The sequence below is a fragment of the Felis catus genome, chromosome C1, assembly GCF_018350175.1.
Source record: "Felis catus isolate Fca126 chromosome C1, F.catus_Fca126_mat1.0, whole genome shotgun sequence".
Classification (NCBI taxonomy): Eukaryota; Metazoa; Chordata; class Mammalia; order Carnivora; family Felidae; genus Felis; species Felis catus.
In genome coordinates, this window is record NC_058375.1 from 129,754,330 (window position 1) to 129,767,666 (window position 13,337).

The 13,337-nt window shown below is 36.7% G+C and overlaps 1 long non-coding RNA gene across 2 annotated transcripts in view; it reads right to left on the reverse strand.

The window, feature by feature from the left end:
- LOC111561846 overlaps positions 1-13,337 on the reverse strand; it is a 388,482-nt gene that overhangs the window by 238,740 nt on the left and 136,405 nt on the right. The gene's annotated exons all lie outside the window — the stretch shown is intronic.

A 13,337-nucleotide genomic window follows, 5' to 3' on the forward strand; every position in this document is an offset into this window, starting at 1 on the left:
TGGTAATTTCCATTTTAAATGCATCTGAGATTTCAACTATTTTTAGTGGCACAAAATTTTTACAACCTTTGACTCAGTACCTCCTACTAAATGCATCCTTTCAAAAGCATGAAATGTTGAAGGTCTGTCTATATTATTCAAACCGGCAATTAGAACCAGATGTTACTGCACTTTATATTTAGACACTACATTTCAATATCTAAAAAAGAAAGAATGCTCATGAAGGACAGAGAGAATAATTTATAAACGCAATTAAAGCATATTGTTTAGATTCCTTCTCACTAATTTACCTGATTGCAAAGCAAAATTAAATGAATTCATATTTAAATGCAAAATTACGCCATTGAGTAATGAAATTTTTTAAACTGTGCATATAAGGGAAAGAAAATACCAGGTATACTATTGTTGAGTCAGATACATTTCTTTATCAGTTTTATACCTGTACTATAGACTCTTTCATCTTCTTTATAAGGCAGTCAAATTCTAGATAGTGTAGGTCTAATTTATAGTAACTTTAAAGAAAATGTATGGACTGATTACAAAAGAGCAACTTGAAACTAACTGTATGCTCTATATAGTAGCAAAGCTTTTAATAGAAATCTATAAATATTACAGATGTCATACACTTTTCCTGAAGTTTTGTATGTTCTATATTTGGAGAAATAATAGAATGGAGATCATATGTTCCTTTCAACACTACTTGAAAAAGCATGTCATACATATAGAGTATGAACATAGGGCTAGTTTACAAAATAGAACTCACTCTTAAAGTTTGGTTGACCCAAATTATTGGTGCTTAGAAAAAAAAGACAATAGCTAAGCACCTCTTTCCTCAATATTGAATAATTCCGTTTTTGAGTAATTTGTTTTAATTCAGTAAATTATGGCATTTTCTTGGCTGTGGACTTCCTTCTTAATTATGGTCTTTATATGGTTAATAATAAATGGATTGGTCTTTTCTGAGTGTATCCCAATGGCTGGTGCCACAGGGATAGTCTGTACACATGCCAGGAACAGAGGAGCCTTCAATGGGTTAACAGCCTTATGCCGTGACAGATGCACAGGACTGAGAACTGAGAGCAGTGACCATGTGAGCAGTTGCTGAACTTGTATGTGGTTAATGTCCATTGATGCTTGGGATTTTGTACCAAGAACAATACTATATCCAGGTAATCACCTGAACACAAAGCTAATAATCCTTTTTGGTCTCTAATTGGTTTGCTCATAATTCAAATGGTTAATGAATGCTGCAATATTCTTTAATGTCACTTTTCAGGTTGTTATAGTATGTGAACTTAAAGGTAAACAGAAATTCATTCCAAATATTAATTAAGCACCCACTTTGTACCAGGTGCTATTGTATGTACCAGAGCATCTGCGTTAATTAGGATTAGTTTCTTCTGTGATCTCAAAAGTATAAAAATAATTATAGCTCAAATAATAATAGCTATCATTTATAGCTTTCCATGTGCCAGACACTGCTATCTATGTATTTTATAAACACTGTCCCATTTAATCCTTACAGCAAATTCATGAGTTAAATGTTATAACTGACCTATTTTATAACAGGATATGGAAGCATCATTCATTAATTTGCTCAATGTCACATAGCTAGTAAGAAATAGACTCAAGATTCAAACAAGTCTGGTTTCTGATTTCTGAGTCTATGTTCTTTACCATGGTGCTAAATGTCCCTCAACTAAACAGTGCATTCTGTTCCATGTATAATTACAGGTTAGCAGGCCAGGACAAGCTGATATGTGAATACACAATAACCTAGGCCAAAGTTTCCTTTATCTTGTTGTTCTGCCATCTTCTATATAGAGTTTCTACATCACATTCCAAAATGGCTCCTCTAGCACCAACCACTCCAGTCAGCCAGAAGATGGAAAGAAAGAAAGAAAGAAAAAATGTGATAAAACTCCTCTTTAAAAAAAAAATTTTTTTAACGTTTATTTATTTTTGAGACAGAGAGAGAGCATGAACGGGGGAGGGTCAGAGAGAGAGGGAGACACAGAATCTGAAACAAACTCCAGGCTCTGAGCTGTCAGCACAGAGTCCGACGTGGGGCTGGAACTCACAAACCGCGAGATCATGACCTGAGCTGAAGTCAGACGCTTAACCGACTGAGCCACCCAGGCGCCCCTAAAACTCCTCTTTTAAGGACTCCTTCCAGAATGTTCACAAGCAACTCTGCATATGCTGCATTGGCTGGAACTTAGCCAGTGATTATAACGGAATCTGGGATATATAGTCTCTATTCTAGGTGTCCCATGTCCACCTGTTACAGAGTCTAAATATTGAGGGAAAGGGCACAGCAACATTTTATCAAAATATTTTTAAACTCCTGAAACAATTGTTCCTTTCAGAATATTCTTGCTTTTGCCCCTAGTGTTTCTTTCTTTATAAATCAGATTCTCTTTGAATCCAGATGCCTTTGGGTTATGGCTAGTCCTTGATTCTGTAGGCTCTCCCTCATGTGATATCTAACAAGCAAACAGAACCTGTCCTTAAGTAATACTGGCAAACTGGAAACTAGCAACCATACTCAAGATACAGATAACCAGTGCTTCCCTCCATCCTTCTGGTAAAAAAACTGATTAAATAATTTTAAAAAAATTTTAATGTTTATTTTTTTTTGAGAGCGAGAGAGACACAGAGTGTGAGCGGGAGAGCGTCAGAGAGAGAGGGAGACACAGAATCTGAAGTGGGCTCCAGGCTCTAAGCTATCAGCACAGAGCCCAAAGCAGGGCTTGAACTGAAGATTCAAGTGAGATCAGACCTGAGCCAAAATCGGACGCTCAACCGACTGAGCCACCCAGGCACTCCTTAAATAATTTTTTTATTAGAAAAAAGTACCTCTTCCCAATTAGTAAAATGGTTTGTTTGTTGACTATAATTACATATGTACACATTTTTATTTGGGGGATATAACAAACCAAAATAATAATTGAGCCACTGACTAAAAATCCAGGAGGAATATACCAATCAGATTCATGGTAAAAAACATTCATGGTACCATATAACACATAAAAATGTTCTCAGTTTATAATGTTATGGAGACTTAGGACCCTTCCCCCTCCAAAAATGTAACATATCTTTATCAGTGGTCTGGGGTGCCACTTCATTTCAGAACACACCAGGGAAACATAATTCCTCTTTTTTTTTTCTATTTTCTGGAAATCTCTAATCAACTTTTCCTTGAAGTTGAATGGTTATGAGCAGGAATTATTGATCTCACAAAACAGGATGCCAATGTCCCATAATTCCAAGTCTGAGACTAGAAATAGTTTAAACAGCAGGAAACAACGTTCCCTCTTCTTTCTAAGAATATTGAAAAAAGGAGTTACACTCAAAGGATTCTGGAAATATGTGCCTTAACTTGAAAAACAACAAATACTGACTTGAAGACAATACTAACCTTGAAGACAACTAACAAAAACTAACTCACAAAACTAACTAATACTATTCTAGGCATATGTACAGAATGGACCAGTTTGGTTTTGGTAATCCTCACTTTGATGTTCTGAACCCATCCATGTGCCCACAATCTTCCACTCCCTTATTCTCTCAAAAATTCTCTTATGCATCTTCACTCTTGAGAGAGGAAAGCACCAGAAGCCACAAATACTTTATGTCTTAGTTTCATGTATTCACAAAGGTAAGACTCTGGTAAAAGCAGTTTTCAAAGGGAAGAATCTAAATGAATGGCTGTCCCAAAGAGAGATTTTAGAGTTTGAAAACATATTATGAAGGTATTTTGAGTGACTGTATACTCCTAGTATCATCTTCAAATTCATTCATCTTCAAATTACAGGAGCCAGATATTCCCAAACTTGGCTTCCATGAGAATCACTTGGAAGCTTTCTGAACAGTGATTCTCTGGCTCCACTTAAGACTTGCCAAATCAAAATCTTTAGCAGTAAAACCCAGGAATCTGTATTTTTAAGAATTTTCCAGTCTTTTATAACCTGTAATCCATATGGCTGATTTTGCTATAAAGCCAGATTTGGAGAACACTGACATAAGCTAGCAATATCCTTTGGAAAAAAGGCTGCCCTTGCTCATAGAATGAATAGAGTTGATAGAAGATTTGCATGTTCTTTGAATTTACAAAACACAGCATTCATTTTTGTCATATGGAACTCCATGTGTTGTCTGTTATTAATTATCCAAAGAACAAGAACACTAAAATGAATAGAATTCTTTTGTTCAATACTGTATAATGATAATTGAGGTTCATAATAATAATCTCAAAGTACTGCAAAATACTCCAGTACCTTTGGCATTATCAAAGAAAATTAAACTCATTTGATATTATTTTATGTAGGTCTTATTCTAGGTTTTGAATGTCGGTATTTTATATGTACCATAGTGACTTTATTAATCAGAATAATAACAGCACTCAATTCTGCTGACTACATGGGAGTTTGCTGGTTTGGCTAATGCCAAGTAGTTGATATATGGCCTAAAAATATTGACTTATATGAGAAGCACAAAGCACAACAGGAAATGTGTAGACTTGGAAATCCACAAACGTAGAAACAAATCCAGATTCCCAACTCATCAGCTATATAAACTTGAGCAATCTATGTAACCTCTCTGAGTATAACTCCCATCTGCAAACATGACTATATACTCTTTTCAGGGTGAAATTTCAAAGAGATAACATTTTCAAAATGCTTGATACATAATCAACATTCAATACATGGTAAATATTACTATTTGGGAGAGACACAAATGAGAAAACCAGAAGCTGCAGGGTACACTAGAGACCTAAACTTGGGGTTATCACTTTTTAAAAATGCTAAGTCCTGGCCCCAACATCAGAATGTGAAGCAGGAGATCTGGGATGAAGCCCAAGAAACTGAATGTTCAACAAGCGTTTCAGTTGTTTTGAGGGACACTGTCTGCACACCTCATTGTGAGCCTTGTAGCACTTCAGGATTGTGATCCTGGTGGCTGGAAGGCTGCATTCTTGAAGTTTCTACAATCCTCCCCTAAACATTTCCCATTTTGAAGAAAGTATTTCTTCCCCACCCTCAGCAATTAAGCACTACTTCATTTCCTATGGTCAGATTACCATGGGAAGCTAGTTTGAAGAGGAACAGTTTGTCCCTTCCATTTTAAGCCAATAAGAAATAATACCTGCAGATCCATTTTATTTTGAAACACAATTTCCCTTATGAGCATCATAAATAGTTCTGAGGGACCGAATAATGAAACCATTTCCTAATATCCTCAATATCCCCTTTTCTTCCAATAAAGTTTGTAATTCCTACTTGAAAAGACGTGTTAGCATATGAATCCGCACGCACTGCTGACTCCAGATTGAGAAGGGAAGATGACATCAAAAAATTAAGGAACCATAAAAGTTGCAAATCTAGTTACAAGGTTTGAAACACAGTGGTAAATATCATCTCTAAAGTCTCAAGTCACATTTTCTACCAACCAAGCCTATGGATGAAGAGAAAATCTCCCCATGTTGCAAAACTAGACAGCAAGGCCCACTAGTATAAAAGGACCAGGGAGGGGCGCCTGGGTGGCGCAGTCGGTTAAGCGTCCGACTTCAGCCAGGTCACGATCTCGCGGTCCATGAGTTCGAGCCCCGCGTCGGGCTCTGGGCTGATGGCTCAGAGCCTGGAGCCTGTTTCCGATTCTGTGTCTCCCTCTCTCTCTGCCCCTCCCCCGTTCATGCTCTGTCTCTCTCTGTCCCAAAAATAAATAAACGTTGAAAAAAAAAAAAATTTAAAAAAGGACCAGGGAAATGTTCAGTTCTTCATGGAAGAAGCACCTTGATAAGAATGCCTTCAGTTCTGCAAGCCTTTCCTTTAGCACCTATACACAAGGATATGAAGGGTAATGTGGAGATAATTATGAAATTTCTAAATGGTTATGAATAGTTTTCTACAATAAATATCTAGAACTCTTAATTTGCCCCCTAACCTCCCAAACCCACCTTTCAACTGCTCAGTCCAAAAGCTTCAGTCATCTTCGACTCCTATATTTTTCTTACGTCCTATATCTAATATATCAGCAAATCCTGTAGGCTCTGGCTTAGAAACAAAATCAAAATCCGATCACTGTATACCTGCTCAACTGCTGCCGCCCTATCTAAGTTGCTATCTGGGCTCCTCGACAGGATCTTCACCTCCCTACAGTTTATCCTCTAAACAGCACACAAAAGGGAAAGGTTTTCCCTCCTTACTCTGTACTCAGCTTTCAGACACCCCTATGCCCGTGCCTCAGAAAGTATTTCTCTCCACACTCTTGTCCTTCCCCCCACCCCCATGTTGGACAGGGTTTACTTATTAGTGGGGGCAGGGGCTGGGAGGTTCTCTGTTGTCTTGGTCCAGCCTCATTCTCAGGTAGGTCCTGTGTGCTTGAGTCTTGGCAGTGGAGCTTAGTTGATCAACCATCTTCTTTCCCATGGCAGCTAAGCTGCACCCTGTGTCTCAGGCGAGACTTCTGCAGGTCACTGTTTTCTGCTCTCCTCCAGCAGCAGGAGTCCTCAAATGGCACTGAGTCAGGGAAGTTTTCTGCCCCTCCCCAGAGACAGGCTTTTCTTTTACCTTCCTCCAAGCAGCAGTGGGCCTTCCCTGTGCCTTGGGACAACAGGGTTTGCTGCCTTTCTCCCAGTGGCCTAAGACTTTGTTCTATAGGAGACAAAGTTCTCATCCAGGATAAAACCTTTTCCTTGGACACTTTTCCAGATCTCTTATGTTTCGATCTTTCTCTACAGTGCCCCGTAGAAAGTCATGGAGAAAATCCTACAAATGAGTGCCAATAGCCCTGTCTGCAGCAGCTAGGGTCTATTTAGCAATTTCTTAAAAAATTTTAGCTTAATGCTTCTTACTATTGCAGCCCTAATTCTGCCCATACTTTGCCACTAGTAAGTCAGTGCTCACCTTCCAGCTTCTTGGAGGCACCTGTCTTTTCTTAGATTTCAGACTAATTGGCTGCCCTGTGAACTTACCAACTCTGATGGTGTCAAGCAAAAGTTAAGATCTTATAGTCTAGATTTTCTTTTTAGGCTGGGAGATATTCTTGTTGCCTCATAACTAGATTTTTGTAATAGTCCTACTAATTAGTTTCCCTGTCATCTTTCTCTCCCCCATCTTAGTTTATTTCTTTCCAATACTTGTTTCATTATGTCTCCTCCAAAACATTCAAACCCATCCACTTTCAGGCATAATTCTTCAATGTCTCACTTCACAAACATTTACTGAATTCCTTGTTATTATGTATCACATTGGGTGCTCTAGAATCAGAAATGAATCAAATACTGACCCTTCTGTCATAAAGCTACAACTGAATGCACCTTTTACTCATTTACTTTCACCTTTGTCCATTCTGTGCCATTCTTCAGTGGCCTGCCATATCCTATCCATGTCTCTATAATCTGTCCTTCATATAAACCCTAGTCTGAGCATCACAACCTCCATAATGCCTTTAGCCATTGCAAATTCATACTTTTTTTCCCCTCCCTTGTGTTTTAAGGTGCTTCATTTGCATCTTTTTGTATCTCTAATTAAATTATACGTCTTATGAAAGAATGGACCACACCTTTATAAAACTTTGTATCATACCGTAATAGTATCTAACATTTTATGGGTTCAATATATACTTATTAAATGAGGTTATTTACCATAGGCATTAGAAACATGGCCTGGTATCAGACAGACTTGAGTTCAAATTCTGACTTTGTCATTGTATGATGTGTGGCAAGCTTTTTCACCACAGCATGATTTTTTCTCAGTGAATAATGAGGAATATAGGGTTGTTGTAAGGATAAATGAGGTGTTATATATAAAGTGCCTGACATGTAATTTGGATACAATGAATAGGAAACACTAGCGTATCAGTCCTAAATTATAGCACAGCAATCACTCATATGCAGGCTGGTTTTACCCTTTTGTAAAGGGCAGCTCACCAAAGGAGTCTGAAATTAAAACTATAATCATTTCATTAGTAGTTGATATAAAAAGTATTGCTGATCTTTTGTCTTTCCAGTCACAATATGCACACAAGTAGTAATACCAATGCAGGATAGTAAAACATAAGAGTCTCAACCTTTATGCCCAAGTGAAATGATCACTGTGAAACTGAGTTCAAAATATTTAAATAATGCTCAAAAACTTAAAAACTCAGGTTTGGAAAGAATGAAAAGTAAGTATTTTGATCAGAAGCTTGAAGCAGAAATTCTAAGTCTATTTAGATGAGGAGAAAAGGAGAACTTAATTGTAAAAATATGTAGGGTTTTATTTTCCTTTCTTTTTTAAACAATTTTTTTAAATCTTTGTTTATTTTTCAGAAAGAGAGAGAGCGTGAGCAGCGGGGAGGGGCAGAGAGAGAGGGAGACACAGAATCCAAAGCAGGCTCCAGGCTCTGATCTGTCAACACAGAGCCCAGTGCAGGGCTTGACCTCACGGACTGCAAGATCATGACCTGAGCTGAAGTCAGACACTTAATTGCTTAACCGACTGAACCACCCAGGCGCCCCTATTTTCCTTTTGAATGTAGATTTTAGGGGCGCCTGGGTGGCTCAGTCAGTTGAGCTTCCGACTTCAGCTCAGGCCATGATCTCACAGTTGGTGAGTTTGAGTCCCGCATCAGGCTCTGTGCTGACAGCTCAGAGCCTGGAGCCTGCTTCAGATTCTGTGTCTCCCTCTCTCTATGTCCCTCTCCTCTTCATGCTCTGTCTCTCTCTGTCTCAAAAATAAACATAAAAATTTTTAAAAATATATAGATCTTAAGGAGTAGCAGATGATATAATAGTAAGATCACCAGTAAACCTAGCAAAGGTCAACACTGGTATTCATTGGAAGAGACAACATTGATGGCTTTCATCTCTCTCTTCAAGAATAGTCTAAACTAGGAGAGGAAAAATAAATAAATAAATAAATAAGCCCAGAGGGGTTCACTGGTAAATTCTAGTGAACATTTAAATCAGAAATTACACCAATTCTCTGCAATCTCTTCCAAAAGACAAAAAGAGAGAAAATACTTCCTAACTCATTCCATAAGGTCAATGCTATCCTAATACCAAAACCTGAAAAGACATTACAAGAAAGGAAACTATAGACCAATACCTCTCATAAACACAGATGCAAAAGTCCTCAACAAGGTATTAACAGATTGAATCCAATATATATAAAAGTGGAATCAAGTGGAATTTATTCCAGGTATGCAAAGCTGGTTCAACATTTAAAAATCAATTATTATAATTCATCACAACTAAAGGCTAAAGAAGAAAAAAAATCACATGATCATATCAGTAGATGCAAAGAAAACCATCTGATAAAATCTAATACTATTCATAATAAACTCAGCAAACTAGGAATAAAGGGGAATTTCTTCAACTTGATAAAGAAAATCTACAAAAAACTAACATCTAACATCATATTTAGTCATGAGAAATTAAATGCTTTCCCACTGAGGTCAGAAACAAGGCAAGGATGTCCCCATATCTCTCTTAGTCAACATTGTACTGGAAGTCCCAGCTAATGCAATAAGAAAAGGAAATAAAAAGTATATAGACTGGTAAGGAACAAATAAAATTGTCTTTGTTGGCAGATGCCCTGATTGTCTATGTAGAAAATCCCAAAGAACAACAAAAAATAAACCTCCAGAAACTAACAAGCAATTATAGCAAGTTTGCAGAACATAAGGTTAATATACAAAAGTTAATTGCTTTCCTATATACTGGCAAGGAACAACTGGAATTTGTAATTAAAATTATAATACAATTTACCTTAGTATCAGAAAGAGCAAGAGAGAGAGAAAAATACTTAGGTATAAATCTAACTAGATAGATAGATAGATAGATAGATAGATAGATAGATAGATACCTACATGAGGAAAGCTACAAAACTCTGATGAAATAAATTAACTAAATATATGGAGAGGTATTCCATGTTTATAGAAAGGAAGTTTAATACTATTAATATTGTCCAATATTTTTAAGACTCCAATTCTTCCCAAGTAGATATATAGATTCAGGGTAACTTTAGTAAAAATTCCAGTCAGTTTTTTTTTGTTGTTGTTGTTGATATCAACAAATTGATTCTAACGTTTATATTGAGACACCAAAGACCAGAATAGCCAACACAATATTGAAGGAAAAGAACAAAGTTGAAGTACTGATATACCCAACTTCAAGACTTACTTTAAATCTAACAAAGACAGTGAGGTACTGGCAAAAGAATAGACAAATAGATCAATGGAACACAATAGACAGCCCAGAAATAAACGCACATAGATACAGTCAAATGACCTTTGACAAAGGAGCAAAAGGCAATTCAATGGAGAAAGGATAGTCTTTTCAACAACTATTGGTGTAACAATTGGACATCCACATGCAAAAAGAAAGAAAGAAAGAAAGAAAGAAAGAAAGAAAGAAAGAAAGAAAGAAAGAAAGAAAGAAAGAAAGAAAGAAAGAAGAGAGAGAAAGAAAGAAAGAAAAAAAGAAAGAAAGAAAGAAAGAAAGAAAGAAAGAAAGAAAGAAAGAAAGAAAGAAGAATGTAGACATAGACCTTACACCCTTCATGCTTCACAAAAATTAACTCAAAACAGATCACAACCTTAAATATAAAACATAGAACTATAAATTCTCAACAGATAACATAAAAGAAAATCTAGATGATTTTAGGTTCAGCGAGACTTTTTAGACGCAACACAAAAAGCTTAATCCATGAAAGAAAAAATTGTTAAGTTGGATTTCATTAAAATAAAAAACTTCTGTTTTGCAAAAGACACAGTGAAGAAGATGAGAAAACAAGCCATAGTCTGGGAAAAAAATATCTGCAGAAGACATGTTTAATAAAGAACTATTATTCAAAATATACAGTAAAGTCTTAAAACTCGAAAATAAGAAAATGAACCCAATTTAAAAATGGGCAAAAAATCTGAATTAGACACCTCAATAAAGATGAAATACAGGTGATAAATAGACATGAAAAAAATGCTCAACACCATACATCATTAAAGAATTTCAAATTAAAATAACAATAGCTAAAATTCAAAACACAGATAATACCAAATGCTATCAAAGATATGGAGTAACCAGTGTCTCTCAGGAGGTGAATGAAACAATAGACTGGTACATTCAGATAATGAAAAATTCTTTGGCAGTAAGAAGAAATGAGCTATGAAGCCATGATAAAGAATCCAATGTGGAAATGCTACATACTGTATGGTTCTAACTATATGACATTCTAGAAAAGGCAAAACTATGGAGCGAGTAAAAAAGGTGAATGGTTGTCAGAGGTTGGGGGGAGGGAGAGATGAGTAGGTGGAGCACAGGAGATTTTTAAGGAAGTGAAACTACTCTGTGTGATACCATAGTCATGGATACATGTCATTATACATTTGTCAAAACCCATAGAATACACAACCCCAAGAATGAATCCTAATGTAAACTATGGGGATTTTTTTGATAATGATGTACCAGTGTTGTTTCATGGATTGCAACAAATGTATCACATTAATGGGGGTATTGATGATGGGGAAGATGCCACAGTGATGGAAGAGATGTGGAAACTCTCTCTACTTCCTCAGGTTTTTGTGAACCTAAAACCATTCTAAAAAATAAAGCTTGTTAATTTTTAAAAATTAACGCAATCAATCAAAGAGAAAATGAAAGAACCAAAGAGTCCACATCAGGAAATTTGTGGTTCCTTTTATAAAATCAAATTGAAAGTTAAAGAGAAAAAACTAGGAAGAAACCCAGCAGTCAGGAGCTTGAGAAGTACCAAGCAGGTCAGATACAGTGATTTCAGAGAAGGCTAAACAATTAGCACAGGTCATACATGTGGAAAGCTCCATAGCATTGCTGCCCACTATAAGAATGACAGGGAAGATTTCCGACCTCTAGGAAAAAAAAAAACAGAGTGGTTTTTAAGTAGCAATTTAAAATAAATATATGGAAATTAAAAGGTATTTATCTGGGCCAACTAGTAGCATTTACTTAAAAATCCTTTTCTAAATATGTGAATATAGGTAATTAGCGGTCAATACGTATCTAGTTTTTAATTGTCATAATTATGTGACTTTAATAAAAATACTGTAATTTGCTTTCTCATGAGCATTGAAAGCTTAACCCCCTGTTTATCTCTTGAACATTTGCTAACCTAAGAAGGGTCGTTCAAAAGAATCTTATCAAAATTGCAGGTAGGCACTTTGTTTGAAATGCTCTAATTTCTTGGAGCTAGACCTAGCATATTTTTAAATTAAGTATTGTTTATTTTGTCATTTATTCAGCAAAAAAGCATTGAGCACCTAGTTTTGCAGGCTCTGTGACTCACAAACTATTCTTCTGCCTGTCTTGCTAGCATCTGACTCGCTCTAGCTTGCCATCAATAGCAGCTCAATTACATATATATAAGTTTATAGATAGATGATAGATAGATAGATAGATAGATAGATAGATAGATAGATAGATAGATATCTCATGAGATTAGGGGTGGCTGGCTGAAAAAGTTTAAACTAGCTATCTGAACAGTAACAAACAAATCTAATGTTGGGGTGCTTTCGTGGCTCAGTTGGTTAAATGTCCACCTCTTGTCTGCTCAGGTCATGATCTCATGGTTTGTGAGTTTCAGCCCCACGTTGAGCCCCATGCTGAAGTGCAGAGCCTGCTTGGGATTCTCTCTTTCTCTTCCTCTACCACCCCCGTCTCTCAAAAGAAATAAACTTAAAAAAAAACAATAAAACAAATATCAAATCTAATATCGAATCCATCTCCTGCCTCACATGAAGAATAAGATAACAGGTTCTAATGCTGGCAGTATAAGGGTCTCAGTTAAAGTGTCACATAGTACATGTGTATGTGTGTGAACATGTATGTGGACCTGTAAATTTTCATGTATTTTCTATAACATGAGACACACAGGCTGGTCCCCAAGAATCAGTGTCACAGGAGGTTTACACCATGAAACCCGCCTCATCCTGGCAGGATAAGTATGGGTGGTAAAAGCTTCAGAGTGAATTAGGAATCTCAGGCCCAAAGGGCTGACTTAGAGCTCTAATGGGCATGGAAATGTCTTGGAGGAGAGGGAGGGTTTATCAGGGAGAGAAAGGAGTGTGGAAACAGTGCATACAGAAAAGAAAATTAGAGCACAGTGCCAGGCCTCATCCAGATTTCAGGATCACACAATCCAGTGAAATCTCTCAGGGTAATCAAATAGGAAGCAACAAAATACAAGGACCAACACTGGCAGTATGGTGTTGCATGTTGAGGGGATGACACCACCTAGGAATGAGAGCAGATTTGGAAAAAATAATGGCAGAAGCCTCACACTGAGTGAAGTGTTTGTTGGGAACTATTTGTGGGACCA